General features: G+C 41.0%; 1 protein-coding gene and 1 long non-coding RNA gene across 3 annotated transcripts in view; one reads left to right on the top strand and one right to left on the bottom strand.

The window, feature by feature from the left end:
* LOC116084502 overlaps positions 1–8,739 on the top strand; it is a 52,896-nt gene extending 44,157 nt beyond the window's left edge. The window contains exons 3-4 of the long non-coding RNA XR_004116139.1: positions 5,705–5,779; positions 6,790–8,739. This is a non-coding gene — a long non-coding RNA (uncharacterized LOC116084502). The remainder of the gene's footprint in view (positions 1–5,704; positions 5,780–6,789) is intronic.
* The window catches only part of Lrmda (leucine rich melanocyte differentiation associated), a 1,019,879-nt gene that overhangs the window by 9,250 nt on the left and 991,967 nt on the right, over positions 1–18,662 (bottom strand). The window lies entirely within an intron of this gene.

Genomic DNA, 18,662 nt, shown 5'->3' with positions numbered 1-18,662 from the left:
TCATGAGATGCCTTTCCAGCAGCTCCTGGATGGATCTCACCCTGGCTGTCATTCAAAATGGACAGTGGTCATGTGAGAAGACTTCATGTTTCTGTTTCATGAGAACTGAAATCTTTCAGACAGGAGACAGGGGCGAGTGGGAGGGCGGTGTGTATGGAAAGGACGGAGGGGAAGAGGGGGAAAGGGAGGAAAAGGGAGAGAGAGGTAGATGGGGTGAAAGAAAAGTAGAGGGGAGATAGGAAGGGAGACGGAGACACAGTCATACCCGCTCCACCTCTCCCAATATCTCTGTATTTATCTTTTCCACTTCATCGTTTGAAATCAGAATCACAGCCACTAGAGGGCAGCATGCAGTTAGGAAACAGTCATAGCTTTCTTTAAATAAATAAGGGCAACTATTCAGGGAAGGCTATTAAAGCCACACTGTGCTTGTGGTCACCAATTACACATTCTGTAATGATCAATATGTCATGTTTACGCAATCTGAGCTGAAGGCTATCTGGGACTCAGGCTACCAAAGCCCCTCCCTCCCCCCGTGACACTTTTAGGTGCCTCTTGCTTCAGTTTAAGGGACTGATTTTCCTTACCAGCTATGATTAGTTTTAGCTCAGGGTTTTGTTTTTGATTTTGTTTTGGTTTTTTAATATTACCTGCATAAATGTAAAGAGTCATGCAAACTAATAAAGATGGCTCCTCTCTTAGAGAAAGAAAACGAAAGGCACTTGTACCATGGGCATCTACAAATTAAAGTGACCTCCATTGGCATGGAGTTACCATTGTCTGAGAGCATATTTTAAGTTATTTTTATTTTCTGACTAAAGTGACCATTGGATCAATACACAGAAATCACAACTGCTTCTTTTTTTAAAGGCGGGTCTTTCTTGCTTAAAAGCCAACCACTATCTTTCTTCCCTTCCCAGAATATCTGGTTCAGAGTCCTCACTCACACTGTGAACAGCAAAAGAATGACCTCCCATCCTATAAGAGACATTGATATTTGCAGCTTCCACAGATATCAAGACCAACCTGGTTTTAAAGTCCAGAAAACAGCATTGTAAACTAAAATTATATGGTATGAAAATAAGTGAAGGGATTCAACCCAAGAAGAAGACAAAAACCAGTTCCTAGGTTCTGCTCTCCCTACCCCCACCCCAAGCAACAGAGTACAGAGTGCAGCTGAGGCTCTAGCCAGTAGGACAGGGCTCCTACCCTTCATCCAAGCATTCCCTCAATGTTAACAGTCATGTCACCAACCAGCCACAAAGGAAAGGTTAGGTCCAGTTATTAGATTATTAACTCATGATTAAGTGGAGACTTTGGGTTCTCTCTCACCCATAAGGCAACAATCTCACTAGATATTCCAGAGTGGCTGCAGTTGAGTGTTTCCAGTAAGGGTGACATAATCAGGAAGTAAGATGTGAGTAAAGAAATGAATGCTACTTAGGGCCACAGCATCCTTCCTCTGCACAGACTCCAGAAGGTTTCATACAGCAGATTCCCACACACACCACGAAGCCCAGGCTACATCTTAGGTGTTCAATGAATAATTTGTATAAACTGGTGGTGGAAGTCAGAAGGCATTTTTCAATTTATTATATCTTTTAAAACAGGTTTTTTTTGGGGGGTGTACAGATTACCCATTAGGCTACACTGGGTTTCCAGGAATCCCTAGGCTGGGGTTATAATTACATAGCAACATGCCTGGCTTTATCATGCTGGTCTTAAGAGATGGGACATGAGTCCTCATGCTTGCTTCCCACTGAGATGTCTCCCCATCTCTAAGTTGATATTTGTAGACTGAGCACAGTGGGCTAAGGATATTTTGGAGCCCATACATTTGATATGCCAAAGAGTTGGGTGTCCTGTCCCAACAGGACATTGGTTCTCCCTGACTTTCCCGGCATAGGAAAAATCCGCCAAACTTCCAATTTACTGAATCTAGGCCAAGAAATTTGTTTATTTTTGACAAATTCCCTGATAATATTGCAGAATATTTAAGAAAAACTGTTCTAGAACAACCTAAAGGCTCCTCCCCTTCCTTTTCTTTGGTAAAGTAAATGACCTTATTTTTATTCGTATTTAAAATCAGAGATACAAAGAATCTGGTTAATTGAAGGTCTTACTGTATTATACTCTAGTAAATAGAAGTTTTATTTGCTTCCCAGGAACAGCCAGAAAACAAATGGCACCTAAAATAGATAAATAGTGATTGACTGAAGCTAGGTAGAGCTCTTGTCTAGCACAGTATCAGGGCCTTAGTTCAAACTTCAGCAAAAAGTTGCTCAGTACTTGGACATTCAAGCTTTCTCCCTTTTGGGGAGGGGGGTTTATTTTAGTGGCAGGCTGATTGCATTAACAGGAGAAGGAAGCAGAGGATGGGGTAAGACTAGGGGTGAGCCTGTAAAACATGATTTATGAAGTACAGGGCAGGGGGAATTTGGAAAACAACTTTCCAGATAGTCTTTGTTCCTTCTCCAAACTGCTAGGCCCCTCAATGAACACCTCTGAGCAGTAGGGTTCCCCTGCAGAGTATGAACAGAGTATTGGCTGTGCCCTTAAGAAGACATTCGCAGTTGGGCTTCAGATCTGTTCTTATCGAGGGCTAGCATCAAATGGTGGAGGCAGGGCGTTCTCTACAGTTCTGTGTGCTTCCTTGGGCTGAAATTTATCAAAAGAGTTGTTGAAAATAAACAAAAGTTTCTAGAAAAGAGGTGGGGGGGGGGTAAGGATAATGGAACTCTCAGACAAAATTAAGCAAGTGTAGTAACAATTGAGTTTGTTGTAATTCAAGCCCCTGAAGAATTATGTGAAAGGCTTCCTCTTTGAGCACATTGGCCCAGACTCCATCTGCCCTCCATTAGAATCCAAGTGAACTATTTCTACATAGATGGTACCATAATCTTTCTTAATTCCAGGATAGTCAAAATTGCCTCTCTCAAAGAAAAACAAAGAGAATCTGTTGATATTTGACCTAATTGGAAGAAGCTTATTTGTCTGTCTCTCCCTCCTACCCACCTCTCTCCTTCCCCGTTTCTTCATTCCTCCCCCCTCTCTCCTCTCGCTCTCTGTGTGTGTCTAAAAGTCTATTGTTGCAGAATCACAGTATAATACTCAGGCACTAACAAACTGTACTCCTGAATGTTTTCAACTATCCATCCCCCACCCTCTTGACACATGCTTTTATGTGTGTATGCTTATATGCATGTACACATGTGTGTACATCAAGACAAAGAAGCACATAAGAACACTAGAAACTTTCTGTACCCTATTTCTTGCTCAAGATGAAAGCTTAGTAAATACAAAGCACATTAGAAAGGCCTTCATTAGGGCTAGCCTCATTAAAACTTAATGAAGTTACCAGTCTCCCCAGCAATCTTAAGAAGGGTATTTTATTTTTTCCTGTCAATGGAGCAGTCCCAGGCAGAGAAACACTAGTGACAGTAGGTGGTGCCAGGTGTTATCTGTCCCTGGAATGTACTACTTTGATGGCTTAGGATATTACTCTTATTTGTCAGGATTCACCCTGTGGTAAGTTAACATACCTCCATACTGGAAAAACAAAGATTGCCTATTGTCCAGTATAGCCTAATAGAATACATCTGGCTCTGACAGTTTGATGCCCAGCTCTGAGCCACATTCAGCAACACAAATTAACAGCATAGACATTGCCCACGCTGAGCAGGAAGCAATAACCAGCTACCTGCTACTTGGCCAAAATCTCATTATAAGCCATTACGGTAATTGAGGGCCAAGACTGTGGATATTACACTCCCTGTGCGCCCGTGGTTAGTTGAGGAGAAGAAAGACTTGTAATGGAGGAGGTGGGGCAGACAGGAGAAGTGAGGCTGTCACCATGATGTTCTGTGGTGCTGGGGTGGGGTAGGGGTGTTCCTGAGCCATTTCTCTTCTTGCCTTTGAAGCCCACATGACCCCAAGAAGATGATGTAACTTTTGGTCAGCCTCCAACAATGCTATGCAATTAAAAAATTGGTTTAAATGAGTAATGGGGACAGCCATAGAGGGGAAGATAGGGCAAAATAAGACAGAATGCTCCATAAGTGAAAAGCATCTAAAGTGACGGGGCTCCAGGGGAAGCTGCCCACCCTCCTTAGAATGCAGAAGTCTTCTAGAATTATTGCATTAGAGAATTTATAAAGCCAGTCCCTCCCCTGAAACAAGTATTCCAAGCCTCAAGGCCTTGCTAAACAAGCTGTAGTGACTGTATCTCATATCCTAGGTCTCAGCAAAGGACTTCTGGGTATAGTGATAGATCAAGGTGGGTGAAAGGAGGAGGAAGACCAGGTTTCTCCATCAACCTGGATTTTGGGACAAGGAAAATGGTTGTAGACATGGCAGTAATGGTGACAGCTGGGAAGATTCATTCAGGGTAGGGAGAGAAGTTAATTGCAAGTATATTGGTGACCTCAAGATTCTCACAGCTGCCCATCTTGCGTGGTTTGGATCATAAATGTCTCTCATGAGCCTCTCTAGCACAAGATGTTGGGACATAGTGGAGCCTAGTAGAAGAAGCTAGATATGATGGCTGACTATCAATGGATGGGGTTGAGAAGCACATGTGAGGGTTTTCTCAGGGAACATTATAGGTCAAGATTACCTGCCTTGACTAATCTCAAAGGCTGAGATCCAGGAAAGGGAGACAAAATCTGTAAGCACGGGTGTACCCTCCCTAGTCTTTCTGTGCACAATGAGGTGGGTTTCTCTTCCACATCTTTTCTGCCATGATAAACTGAAACCATGAACCAAAAGAAACCTTGTCTCCATTTACTTATTTTGCTTTTGTATTCTGTCACCACAGTGAAAAACTGACTAATATTCTGAGGTTATTGTAGGAATAGCCTCAGAGAAGAGGACAGAGGAACCTGTCCCCTTTTATTTATTTATTTATTTATTTATTTATTTATTTATGTATTTGTTTACTTATTTATTTATTTTGTACCCACTCTGTAAGGTGCATGGTTTGCTATGCTGCAACCTCTCATATGGTGGACCACCTCACCGGAGGTCCAAAAGCAACAGGCTCATCTGATTACAAAGCAACAGGGCCATCTGATTACAGATAGAATCTCCCAAGCCATCTGCTTTATTGTCATTTGTCCCAAGCATCTGTTCGTGGTGACATAAAGTTGACAGGCACAAACACTGACAGAGCAGTGACACCCAAGTCACCAAGCATGGGAGTAAGCTTGTAGAAGTTTTAAATACCACTCCTGTCATATGTCATCCATAGATACCATGGCAAGGTGGAGAATAAGCCTCGCTAAACAAGACATAGTGGCTGTGTCCTATACCCTAAGCAAAGGGTTCCTGGGTATAGATACTTCAACGAACAGACCGATACTTTTGGAGGGTTGAATGAGTACTCTTCAGGGGATGAAGATGCCTTCTGAGCATCAAACAACTCCCTCTGCTCATCCTCAGCCCCACCAGCCTCATTCCTTCTCTTCACCTAGAGGGTTAAGCCATCTGGGGCTTAGGAAATGGTTGTGGTTGGTACGAGTGAGGCCTTCCCTATAACTAGATCCTTCAGGAAAAAACAAATTAATCAACAGTGAGCTGAAGTGGGTTTAATGATTGCATTCTGCATACAATCAGCTTTTCCCTTTTCGAGGGCCATCAATATGTCACGGGAAGACATATCTGAAGGATATAGCCCTTAACATCAAGGTTATCTATTCTCCACAAGGCTCCCACTCCTTGCCCGGCTGAGACTCCACGCTGCCTGTGTCTAACATTTTCATCAACTCTGCAATCAATCAAGGTAATAATGTTGTGCAAAAAATCAATTAACAACGCAATTAAACTTTCCTTATTATCTCAAAGGGCTGAAATAATACCTAAAGGGAAGATAGACTCAGTGAACGCAGACATCCATAATCCAATGTGAAAGTGAATTATGAGGTTGGGCAGATGCAGGCATGTGCGGGTGCTGTTATTTTCTAAGGGTTATATCTCATCACGGCAGTGTATCAGTCAGCCCCAATCCCAGACCCTAAAATTCCAAATTACTTTTAAGAAATATATGATGTGCAATATCGAGTTCATATTCTCTTTTAAAGATAACCCCCTCCTCCGTTGCCACCCTCCCCCAAGAAAGAATTGAATGGCGGTATTACTCAAAGACAAAATGATCTTTCAACAAGAACATAAAATATAAAAGCTATAATAACATTTACATCTGTATAGCATGCATCCCTGTAAAAGCAGGTCATCTATTATACATAATCCCAAACGCCTAAAAGGCCCAGCATGCAACACGGCATTTAAAACCTAAATGCATAAATGTGCAAACTCCCCCAGGATGGCTGTAGCTTCCCTCTCTGTAGCAGCATCATCTCTCAGGGTCTGCCCATGTCTACACACACACACACACACACACACACACACACACACACACACACACACATATATATCAGAAATGACAGAAATATTTTTCATTTAAAACAAGAATGACTATTATTTAGCAATAACACTTTACTTGCCCTGAAACACTCTCTAGGAATTGCACCTCTGAAGTACAGAGAGAAAGGACTGTTAACCTTCTGACTCAGTGAAAGACCTGAAACTTCATATTGAAATGAGATACAAAGGGAATTCCTCCTACATGTTACAGCACCCACAGAGGAAGGCCCTGAGATAGAAGAAATACAATGAACAGGAGAGGAAAGGGAAGCTGGGCAGAGAATAGAGACAAAGCTAATGAAAGTGCTAATCTACACAGAGAAGAAAAAAGTACTAATCTAAAGTGAACATTTTTTTAATGTCCTCCAGCTCCTAGAAACAAACAGTAAATATCAATTTGAAGAATAATACATAATAAACACCAAATACTCCCGGATCATCTCTCTCAACACATCCTTCTCCATCAAGGACCAAAGCAGATCCAGAGATAGATCACAAGCTGATAGAATCTAAGGATCCCCTGCATTTTGAAAAACAAGAAGATTCCTGGAAATCAGCGGATGCCAGATGAGCTGCTCTAGGAACCTCATGCACAGTGGACTTGCAGTGGATGCTACCTGGACTTATGTATTCCTCACTAGTAATGACTTTTACTTCTTTTACTCTTCTTCTTACTTCCTTTCTTAAGTTACTCACTTTTAACAGCCTCCATTTTCAGCACAGCATGAAGGCAAGACTGAGCCCCAACTGCAAACTTAATTGAACAACCACACACAAGACAAATATACATGAGCCACCATTCTGTTGTTTCTTTGAAATCCAGAGGCAGCCCAGCAAGGTCTTTTGGTCCAGATTTTCTACTGAGAAGTTGGGCCGGTTTAGTGAACCTTGCTATCTATCTCTGAACCTTAAGAAACATAATTAATATGTTTTCATTTTCAATGACTGTATTGTGTGTGTGTGAACTGGAACTGTTCCTGCTGTGTGTTTGATTCCACTGACGATGGGGTGGGTTGGATTTTAAATGATGTGTGAGTACTTCTGTGCTTTCTCTGCTCTGGTTTATGTGTTATTCATGACTTGCATTACAGACATGGCTGATACACAGATGTAAATGTTATTAAATCTTTTGTATTTTGGAGGCTTTGTGAAAGGTTTCTTTGTTTTCAAATAATTCTCTTAACCACCAAAAATACCCAGGAATACATGACAATGTCTTGGGAATGCTTCTTTTTTCCTTTCTATTGAGTTTTCTGATGAAGAGAGTTCCCCTTGTACTGCTGGCTTTTCATCAAAATCAAAGTATAGTGCAAGCTGATATATAGAAGAGTGGTATACTTACAGTAACAATGCAGAGTTACTTCTTGGGTCACTATGTGGGCATATCATACCTGTGTATGGCATGTAACTAAGTCGCTCTGAGAATGTGTTCTGGACGTCCTCTTGTAAACTGTTATGAGTGTTGTGGGTGTGAACACGTTGACCTTATTTTGCTAAATTAGAACCAAAAATCACCCAGTTCTTGATTACCTGTCAAAGTTGTAGCTGCTTGACTGCGTTTGGTATCTGACATAAATTTTAATGTTTTCACTCTATTCCATCTTCTTAGAGTTTCTCAGGGTTTCAACAGAAAATGTGGCAAAGGATAAAGCTCTTCCTTCAGACAGCACTTAATCACCCTGTGCCACTCACTGGCTTACTTTTCTTCTTTATTGATTTAAAATTTCAACAGTGCTCTGAGGCCGAATTGTTCACCTACACAATTACAGCTGGCTAGAGTGGAGCGGGCCAGAAAGCACAAGGACACGCAGTTTAATAGTGACAGTGGTGGTCTGACTTGGAAACACTGTGAAAGCAGTAGCTCAGCCTACCCTAAACAGAGGTGGTACCTGTGGGTCTTTAAGGCATCCTCTTAGAGCACAGAAGGATCCTGTCACTCAGAGGAGGGAGGCAGAGCCAAATGACAAAAGTGCAGAAGAAAAGATATATAAGACTTTTCTATCTTTTTACATCTGGATTGCTCATGCCCGAGGAACATTCTAGAAGGCTAATCTTTCTGCTGAGTATCAGCCTTGCAGGTGTTCTGTGCTCGTTGATAATGGTTTCATTACTCCTTTCTCTCTATGCCCCTCTTTTGTCTTCTATGGTTAGTCCTGAATTCCTTGTAGATTCTATAACATGCTTGGTCCTCAACATGGCTTCTAGCCTACCTTGGAGTTTTGACTTTGGAACTGAAGCAGCTTTGCTCTTTTTCACTTTCTGACCTGTCTCAACTTTCCCAAGGAGCAGCTAGTTGTATGGCATATGCCAGCATACTTTTCCTTTTTTTTTTTTAATAGGCATTCCTTGCAAACTAGACTGAATGAATAATTCCCCAATGGAGTTTTGAGCCAAAAAAGTAAGAGGATGGGGAAACACCAGGTGATTAGAAAGTCAGTGATTAGAAAAGGAGGACCTGACTGTGGATTTGAAGCAGTGAGAGGCCAGAAAGGGAGATGCTTATTGAATAAAATCAGCTGTGATAAAAGCTAGTGATAGTATATGCCTGACAGAATGTTCTGCAAACCTGGGGACAGGGGTAGCTCTATTTTGGCAGAGTGAACGGGTGAGCATAAGACATGCCAAGAACACATTTCCACGGGATATATTTTCTTTCTTGTTGGGTTAACATGCAAATATAAATATTTCTTATTAAAACAAGCTAAGAATATGAAAAGAGCATTAATATTTTCCGATTCCAGGTATATACCACCACTGCCCAACACAAAAACGTGCACTTTCAAAAATGATGAACATTCAGCTTTGGTTTCAACATTTCCTGTATGTTCTGACTACTACATTCAAAAAATTGTGAAAGTCAAGTCAAGAAAATATTTGATAATTACCTCTTTTGATAACCCTCATGACTACTTGATGTAGTGTGGGCCATGATATATGTGTATGTGAGTAACTGTATAAATATTAGTTTGTCTTTTTAGCTTACCTACCTAGTAAAAATGTAAGGAGAAAATAAGTCTTGTTTACTCAGATATTTTGGTGTATGAAGTAAACATAAGATTAAACACACTTCACTGATCTCTATATGTTACAAAAGGAACATTAGAACAAACTATAAATACTAGGAGTATGGAATAGATAGATAGAAATAGTGTGTGGAGGGGACCCAGGCAGAACCAACATACTAAAATGTCTCTTTCTATATATACATTTTTACATATTCAAAGTAAATGCAAATATTGGGAAAAGCAAATCCCCCTGAACTGAATATAAGTAACCTAATTGTACATTCAATTATTGGCATAAACATACATACTAATTTTGGACATGTGTCCTTCAACTACACCCCAAATGTCAGCATATTTCCAGTGTTAAAAACAAACAAACAAAACTGTAGAGAAATCTAGAAATCTGTAGTGGGTTGCTTCTTGGGGTCACAGATGCAATCATGCTCATCAGTATGTCTAGGCATAATGCAGGGTGAAGGAATTAAGTTTACCAAGGTTTTTAAGAGAGTTTTACAATGAGACAAAAGAACTTTTAAAAAATGAGGGAATACGTGGGGGATAGAGTGATTGATGCCCTCCAAGACTTCTATAGTGTTGTCTCTGAAGCTTGAAAATGTCACCTGACAAGGTAAAGGAGGCAATGGAGGTAGATGTTGGGTACAAGTTTTCAAATAGAGCCAGTATCCTCAACTCTCTGATCAGGCTCTGTCTATTCATATGGGTCCTTAAAGGAGGAAAACATTTGAGGTCGTGGTCACAACAGCAGACAAGTTTAGAGAGATACAAAGTCCCTGGCTTTGAAAATGGAGAAAGGAGTCAAGAGGCACAGAATGTGTGTAGCTTCTAGAATCTAGGAAAAGCTAGCTTCTAGAAACTGGGAAAGAAAGGCAAGAACACAGATTTTCTGTTGGTCCTTCAGAAAAAAAAAAAAAAACATTCCGATTTAGTGCAGTTGAATCTTGTAGTTGACCTTTGACCAAGACAGTGAGGTAATATCTGGGTTTGAAGTCACTTAGGTCTGAAGCTACCCTAGAAAACTGGAAAGAAAGGAGAAAAGAGGGCATGGGTGGGGATCTATAAAAATTACAATTTGGAAAGAGATGCATGCATATGTGTGGAGGTCTCCCAACATACTATAAATAATCGGAGCTGCTTGAAGGGACAACCAATTTAAGTGATAGTACAGAAAACAGAGAAAACCAGGGATATCTTGTCAGGGCAAAGATCATGAGAAGGGGAAGTTGTACTCTCAGGAGGTCAGCCTTCTCCAATGCAGGAAGTCAGGTGGTTATTGGCAATGGGTAAAACTTCACCAGAAAACAGAATTGTCACACAAGCAGGTTGTCACTGAGTTAGTTACTAATGAAAAAGGGAGTTGACCAACATATGGACCCTACTTTTTGAGTAGGGTCCATATGTTGGTCATGCTAAGCCAAGTGTTCCACCCTAGCAAAAGTACAACTGAGTATTATGAGCCTGCGAACACAATGCTATAAAATACATCCAACTCCACATGGGTTTAGCAGGCTATTAAGCCTGAGTCAAAGCCCAAGGAAACAATAAGAAAAAAAAATGTTCAATGTGTTTCGTCACACAACCAAACTCAACTGAACTTTTAGAAAAAGAAAAATCTAAAAATCCAGACCAATAAGACAGCTCAGTCATGTAAGCATTTGCCATACAAGCTGCAGGCCCTGGGCTTATATGCAGAGAACCATGGAAAAAGTCAGGTGTGATGGCACATACTTGAATTACAGCTAAGGTAAGCTCAAAGGCAGAAAGAAGTAGATGCTTTGAAAATCACTAGCCAGCCAAAGTTCTGGACCTTGTCTCAAAAATAGTAATGGACCCTGAAAGATTCAGTGTTAAAGTGTCTCCCTCTGCCATGTGAGCATAGCACTTGAGTTTAGATGCCTGCTACCCACATAAAAAGCCAGGGATAACACACATTTATAATGCCACATGTATAACCTCAGCACTGGAGCAGGAGGCAGATGAGACAATGGCCGTCTGGATTTGCTGGTCTCAAATAATGAGGTCGACAGAAAGGGTGTAAGACATTCAACATCAACCTCTGGCCAATGATATATCTGGTTCTCCTCTGACATCTACATTCCTGTGCACCTGCACACACATATGTGCCCCATACAAATGCACAAAGAGAAATCCTCAAAGTCACAAGAAGATGGGAGGTGGGTACTACTTCAGCAGCTCTTGAGTTTCATCAGAACCACTGGGGTATTGTCAGAACACAGACTGCTGTTGCATGCCTCTGGTCCTCAGGCCTCTTGTTAGTGGATCTGGAGATAACTCCAGTGTTTTCACTTTTGACAAGGTCTTCTGGTTGCCCTAAAGATAATAGGTCCCAAGGTAGCATGTTGAGAACCTCTGTCCTGAATTTAAGAAGATATATTGTAGCATGTAAACCTCGACCAGATACAAGGGACTCCATGGAGAAGACTGGGAAACCTTGAGGAGTCTGGGTTGTATAATTAGGCGAGACTTGGCATCTGTGTTAATTTTCAGAGATTTACTAATAGGATTTCACAGAAACATGTTGTTATTCATAGGAGATGCTGACTGAAGTGTTTAAGAAAGAAGTGTGGTAGTGTCTGCAGTTTTTTAAGTATCTCATTAAGATGTGTGTATACACATGCAGACTCAGAGAAACAGTAAATGTACCAAAATACCAAGAGTAGATTCCGGTAAAGAGTATGCAGATGTTCAAGTACTGTCCCTTTAAATCTCCCACAGTTATAATTTCAAACAGAAGGGAGTTATGATGATAACCCTGACACATGATGCTCATCACTCAAGACCTCAGAAATAGTTGCTAGCTTTGTGTAACGTGTCTTTGCCTTCTCTCCTGATCCCTCTTGAATGGCCTATTTAAGCATCTTACTCTAACAATGACTGAGATCTTTTCAGGCCAATGTGTTTTCCTTACATAGCAATTAGTTGTTCAAATATCATTGAGATGGAAAACTATCACTCCCTCATTATACTAACATAGTCTCCCACTGTCCTTGGGTTCTCCCCCCTCTCTATTTCATTTACTCCATTATTCTCTCCCTTTCCTCAAATGTAACCCCCTGTTTAATTTAGACTACAAAATGCTCTACTAGAGCAGGTACCTTCTAATCCTTGGGCCATGCCTTCTCAAATCCTTCACCATCCAGTGAGGCCCTACTCTGCCTTCAAATAAGACATGGATGTTGCCATAGCTAGGTCTCAGCTCCTGGACACAATGACCCAGTGGCAGAAAACAGGCAATGTGCAAACATTCAACATTAAAGTGGACAAGTATCTGTTATAAATTCAAATGTGAACAGAATGAAGATAGTAAGACAAGGCAGAACAACGGAACTAAGAAACAGCCTTCATGTTAATATTCACTGCTTTGTAGTCTAGACTTATAAATCTTGGCAGGCCACAAGACTTACATTAAGATCAGTAGTCATACCTAAAATGAGGATGATAGCTTTTGCCTGTCACCCCTCCTCCTAACTTAGAGGTACCTCATTACTGAATATATATTATCCTTGCCAAATGATGGCATATCTGGGCATATACCCTGAAAGTTTATCTTTTTTTTTCAGAAGCAGTTTTGGAGCTGTCCTAGATGAATAACAATGGAACAGGCTGCAGCAGCAAATTATCCCTTCCACTTGATGCCTATCATAGTAGTTGTTTCTATCTTTTCCATTCCCAAGACCAGGGCAGGCAGCTCCCTTGTGTGTGTGGTTTCTGTAGTTAAGCCATCTCTTACTTAGTCCTCCTGAGGACATCAGGCAATGAAGAGAGAAAGGATATCTAAGATGCATTTCAAAAGCTTGGTCACCAACCTACTCAAAGCCTCTCCACTGACATTTCTTAGGCTAAAACATATTGCTCCTGGTAGGAGACTATGAAGTCTAAGTCAAGGCCTCCAAAAAAGAGAAAGAAAAACGTGGATTTTAGTGAGCAAAACCTTTCTTTGCTATGATGAATAAGATATTTTTTCTTCTTATCCTGCCTCAATCTGGGAAATACAAGAATATCAAAGGTCATTTACATAAGACAGTACTCATTAGATATCTGTCTTGGTCACCTATGTGGAACAGCAACACTAAACAAAACTTTGACCTGCAGAGCAAACCCTCACAGAGCCTGGTAGGAAGCCATTACTCTCGATTCACAGGTTGTGTTGAGTGAATGAGCATCCCCAAAATCTAGGCTCTTTGAGGGTGACAGCAAGGATCCTGTGTCTAACACTCTGTCAAGACTTAATCAATTGCAAAGAATTGATATTAAAAATAATTTGTGTGTGTGTGTGTGTGTGTGTGTGTGTGTGTGTGTGTGTATGCTGAGTACAGGTGTCTTTGGAGGCCAGAAGAAGGTGTTGTGTCCCCTGGAGCTGGAGTTAAAGTCTGTGTGAGCTGTTCAACATGAGTGTTAGGAACTGAACTTTGGGTCTTTTAGAAGAGTAACAAGTACTCTTGACTAAGTCATCTCTCCAGCCCCAGATTGATACTTTTGAAACCCCAAATAATACTTTGTTCCTTTTAATTGACCAAATGCATTAAACAAGTATATTCCAGGAGCTAAAAATCTTGATGACAGTAACTCCAGAGTAACTCTAGGCTTTCAGGCTTTACCTAAACACTCATGAATACTTAAATCACTGATACTGTCACAAGCCTTTTAAGCATTACCTTAGGATCAGAGTAAGCTAATCAATTAAATGGCATCTATTTTTAAAGCAGAAGTCACTAGGTACCTTTAAATGGAAATTGAGGATAGAGGCCCTAACTTCCAAAGCACTTCCATTAATTAATTAAAGCAATGAATCTGCAAGCTGTAGATGGAAACAGATGTTCTTAGAAGCCAGAATGGTTTTGCAAAGCAACAAACCAGCACCCATATCCTTTGCAGAGCAAACATAGACAGAGCTCTATCATGAAGCTCTAGATCGGTGCTTCTCGACTTTCCTAGAGCTGTGATCCTTTAATAGAGTTCTTCATGGTGGTAGTGAACCAAAAAATAAAACCATAAAATTATTTCATTGCTACTTCCAAGCTGTAATCTTACTTCTGTTATGAATCATAATGTAGATATCTGATATGCAGGATATCTGATATGCAACTCCCAAAGGGGTCATGACCCACAGGTTGAGACTCACTGCTCTTGATTAATCCTAGGTGAGGTAGTGGTGTTTGTGAACTGATACAAAGACAGTTTCTCATGAGCTAGCAAGAAGCCAGGGAACTCAGCAGAATCTGATTAGAGTAGATTAAGATGGCCCGATATGTAAAATACACTCAAGGGATAATTAACAGTGGTTATAGTCAGTGAACTTTGGTAGAAACTATCCAGGGTCCTTGCTCTGAAACCCAGGTGTTCAGATTCCTGTGTTGTCTCCTCCCTCTCTTCTTTCTGCCCATCCTCTCCACCGAAAAGTGACTTTTCCTGGCTTATGATTGAAATGGAGTACTCGTGACCATTTTGAGGGCCACCTCTCTTTTGGAGAAGATGATCATTTCTCATTGCAACTATGAAAATAGTTTAAATGAAAGTCCAAGGATTGAAGAATTAGCACAGAGCTCTAACAGACCAAGTCCACTCTGCATTAAGGTTATACCAGAGGTATCAAGCCCTACTGAGAAACACACAGAGGGACTGTGTCATCTAAAGCACAGGTAATGGTTCACTTTCCTCTTTAGAGGGTTGGTCCTTTGATACAAAACAACAAATCCCTGAAGTGAGTGTTCTCATTGTACCAGAAGCTTAAGGGGCTTGTTCAGTCACATATCCTCTGGTAACTCAGGTGACAGGGCTCCTATGTCACATGCAGTCCGCTTATCTTTGAAGTCCCATTCAAATGCCCCTTCACCTCAAATGCATCCCCAGTTTCCCCTTGCCACACTACATCTCCCTATTCTCTCTCCCCAGGTTCTGTCTACTACACATCCTTACACATGCCCGTTAAACCCCAGCCAAACATTCCATCATTACTCTCCTTTCCATACAATCTCTGTACAGTCAAGGATGCTTTCTCATTCAGATTTGAACCCAGAGTCCTGATCACTATTCTCAGAAGTCAGAATGTAGTTACAACACGTGGTGTGGTTATAAAAATGGAATATGCAAGCACTTGAAGCTTTCTGTTCATGTAACAGAAGGCCCAAGATGTCAGAAGCATCCATCATTAAGTTGTGAAAACTCCAGTTGGTTGTTACCCATTGGCTATGGTGATTAAAAGTAAGGTTAATTTTTCATTTTAAAATAAAAGCTAACACACTAAAGTAAATAAATACTCAATACCCATTTATGAAACTGAACTCACAGCTTAATATTGGCCCAAGAAAGTGCCACCAGACCAAATGGCAAACTTAACCAGAGATGTAACAAAAAATAATTGTAAATCTAGAAAACATTTTCAAAGGATTGAAGAAATAGAATCATTCATTCAATTATTTTATGAGGTCAGCAACTATACTGACACTGAAACTGGAGAAATATAATATTAAAAACTATGGAATGGCATACCTCATGAACTTGCATGCAAACATCTGCAACAAAAGCTATAGCAATAGTTTAAAATACAACAGGACATACAGTTTATCTGAGGAACACAAGGGTGGTTCAGTATTCAAAAGTGTGTAGAACCTCACTATACTAACACAGTAAAAGTGAAAACAGGACAATTGATGTAGATAAGCTGACATTCAGCATTCATTCACTGAAGACAACACTCTCAGTAATACAGGAAAAAACCAAAAAACAAAAACAAACCAACAACCAGGCTCAGTGGATCCAAGTTGACCAAAATCATGTCCTCACACACACAGTGAAAGATGGACTATTTTCTCTCTACCAAAAACTCCATGAAAGCCCACTTCTAATGCCAGCTGTGCTGTTCACAGGTCTGCAGGTTCCCAGCATGAATCTCCCATGTGTTAGAGAGTGAAAGACACAAAGTCTTTCCATGCACTCTTAGACAGGCAATTTCAGTTCCTGAGAACTTTAGCACCGAGGCTGGACTCTCATAGAGGAAGAGCTGGTGACACCCTACATAGGACCACACTGTGATGACTGATGGAGAGGGCATATATCTTTCCAATAGTACAGTGCATAATAAATCTGTAGGCTATCTGAATGTTACCGTTAAAAAGTGGGCAAGGGGATTTCTCAAATCTAAGAGTGCTTTTTGTAGATGTCTCTTCTGCAACAGTCCTGGAGACCAAGTCAGAAGACCTATGAAGATGCCCAGACATAGCCATATTGACCGCTGCAGCTCACCACAGTACCAGCTCTTATTTGACCACTGCTCTGTGTACAGGACTCTATAAAACATCATCTCATGGAATCTCCAAGCCTGCTAGGTAGCTTTCATTATTTCCAGCTCTCAGTTAAGTAAGCAGCTGTGTATTCAAGGAGACAAAATACTACAAGGAAAACCTCTTGTTGGTTTTCAGTTACCCTCACTCCTACTTCTGTGTTATTTTCTTTGTAACAAAGGCCATTTTGGGGATCTATGGCCTGTGAGTGCAGTATTCCTGTGACTTGTGGCTTTTTAAGAGAGCTGTGCTTCATTTTGTGATGAAATGTTCAACATACACTTTCTAGCTACAAAGATCTTTTCAGGAGAATATCTCAGAGAGACATTTCCCACAGCAAAGTCTAGCATAGTCTTCTTCCTCCACCCTCCCCCCCCCATCATCATGACTCTCTTTCTTGAGCTTCCTATGGTGTGCACTGTAGTAAGTAGCTAACAGGATCATCTCACCGCTTGCTCCTTTACAACATCTTAAGATCTATTTCATGTTAATTTGCCTTCCTTCTTTTACAGATTGCCCATAAAATGGAAAGATCTAAACAAAAGTCAAATCCATGAAGCCCTGGGCATAGTGTTTCCATTCTCCTTGGGGATCACAAAATCAGCTCATGAGGCGGTTTTTTTTTTTTCCCCTATAGCCTGTTGTGCACAAATCCATCACATTTGATGGTTTGTCCCAGTGTTCTGATCTACTCTGAGAAAGCATAGACTGAAAAGGAGCCAAGTATCCCCTAGAAGTGATGGGAAAATGCACCTGTGAAATCTCAACAACACGGTTGCCTGAACAAGCAGGCATGACAGCACCAGCTGAAATGCCAATGTGGACAGAGCAAATATATAAGCCCCGCCCATTGATGAATAGCTACAGGTGAACAACAGTTGCTAAGAGACTAAGAATCAGTTTTCTCCACAGGTGAGGTTCCTTACAAGTTGTCTAGGCTCAAGTGGTCAGCCCTTGATATGTATGCATATGAGTAGTGCTAACTAGACTCAATGGTATTCCCATTCTCTGTCTCTGTCTCTGTCTCTGTCTCTCTCTCTCTCTCTCTCTCTCACACACACACACACACATACACAATTAAACAAGAGGTCATGAATTTGTAAGGGGACACAGAGGAGATGCAGGGTTCATATATGAAGTTCTCAAGATTTCTTTTTTTTTAAGATCCAAAGACATTTCCAAACTTCAGTTGTTTTAGGAGTCTTCTAGCAAGCAAGGAAAAAGAGTTTCCTAGGAGATTTATATAAGACACCTATGCCTTCTGCTTTGGAGAGCCCATCTACAGCCAGATACAGGCCTTCTCGTGACCTCTCTGCTGCTAGTGGGCTAAGACATACTCTTTTATTTTATGGAAAGTCACTTCACATTCCCTTGACAGGTTAGCCCTTGAGCTCAAACTTTAAAGACCTTATCTTCAGAAAATAATGAAAACCAAAGTAACAACGTCAAACTAGTACTTAAATCTCTTCACTCGGGACTATCCATGCTACTATGGAAGAAGTGGTCTCTGCAATGAGTGGCCTCTTTCCGTATGGCATGGCAGAGCTTTCCAATAAAGCAGCATGCTATTCAAAGCACCTTCTTGCACAGGTTGAGGTGCCCTGACAGAACCTAAGATAGGTGAGTAGAAATAAGGAGGCAGAGACATGTCATTCATGGGGAACCGTGCCCCTTGTGACACCACTGGTGATCAAGGGTCTGGATCTCTCTCTGTGTGGGGTAATATGAAGTTCCCCTGCAGTAGAACCTGCTTTCTGACACTGGACAGCTCGATTTTTAAACATTTTTCTTCATAATTCTTCAGCAACTAAAATCAGAGATGCAAGGTCACAGGCTTAAAAGTGAGATAGCGAGAGAGCACATTAAGCCAGAGACCCGGGCAGGATCCCCTGTTGTCTCTCGGGTGAGGTTCTGAGAC

Source organism: Mastomys coucha, unplaced genomic scaffold (genome assembly GCF_008632895.1).
Source record: "Mastomys coucha isolate ucsf_1 unplaced genomic scaffold, UCSF_Mcou_1 pScaffold9, whole genome shotgun sequence".
Taxonomy (NCBI): domain Eukaryota; kingdom Metazoa; phylum Chordata; class Mammalia; order Rodentia; family Muridae; genus Mastomys; species Mastomys coucha.
This window is presented reverse-complemented; position numbering and strand designations above follow the sequence as displayed.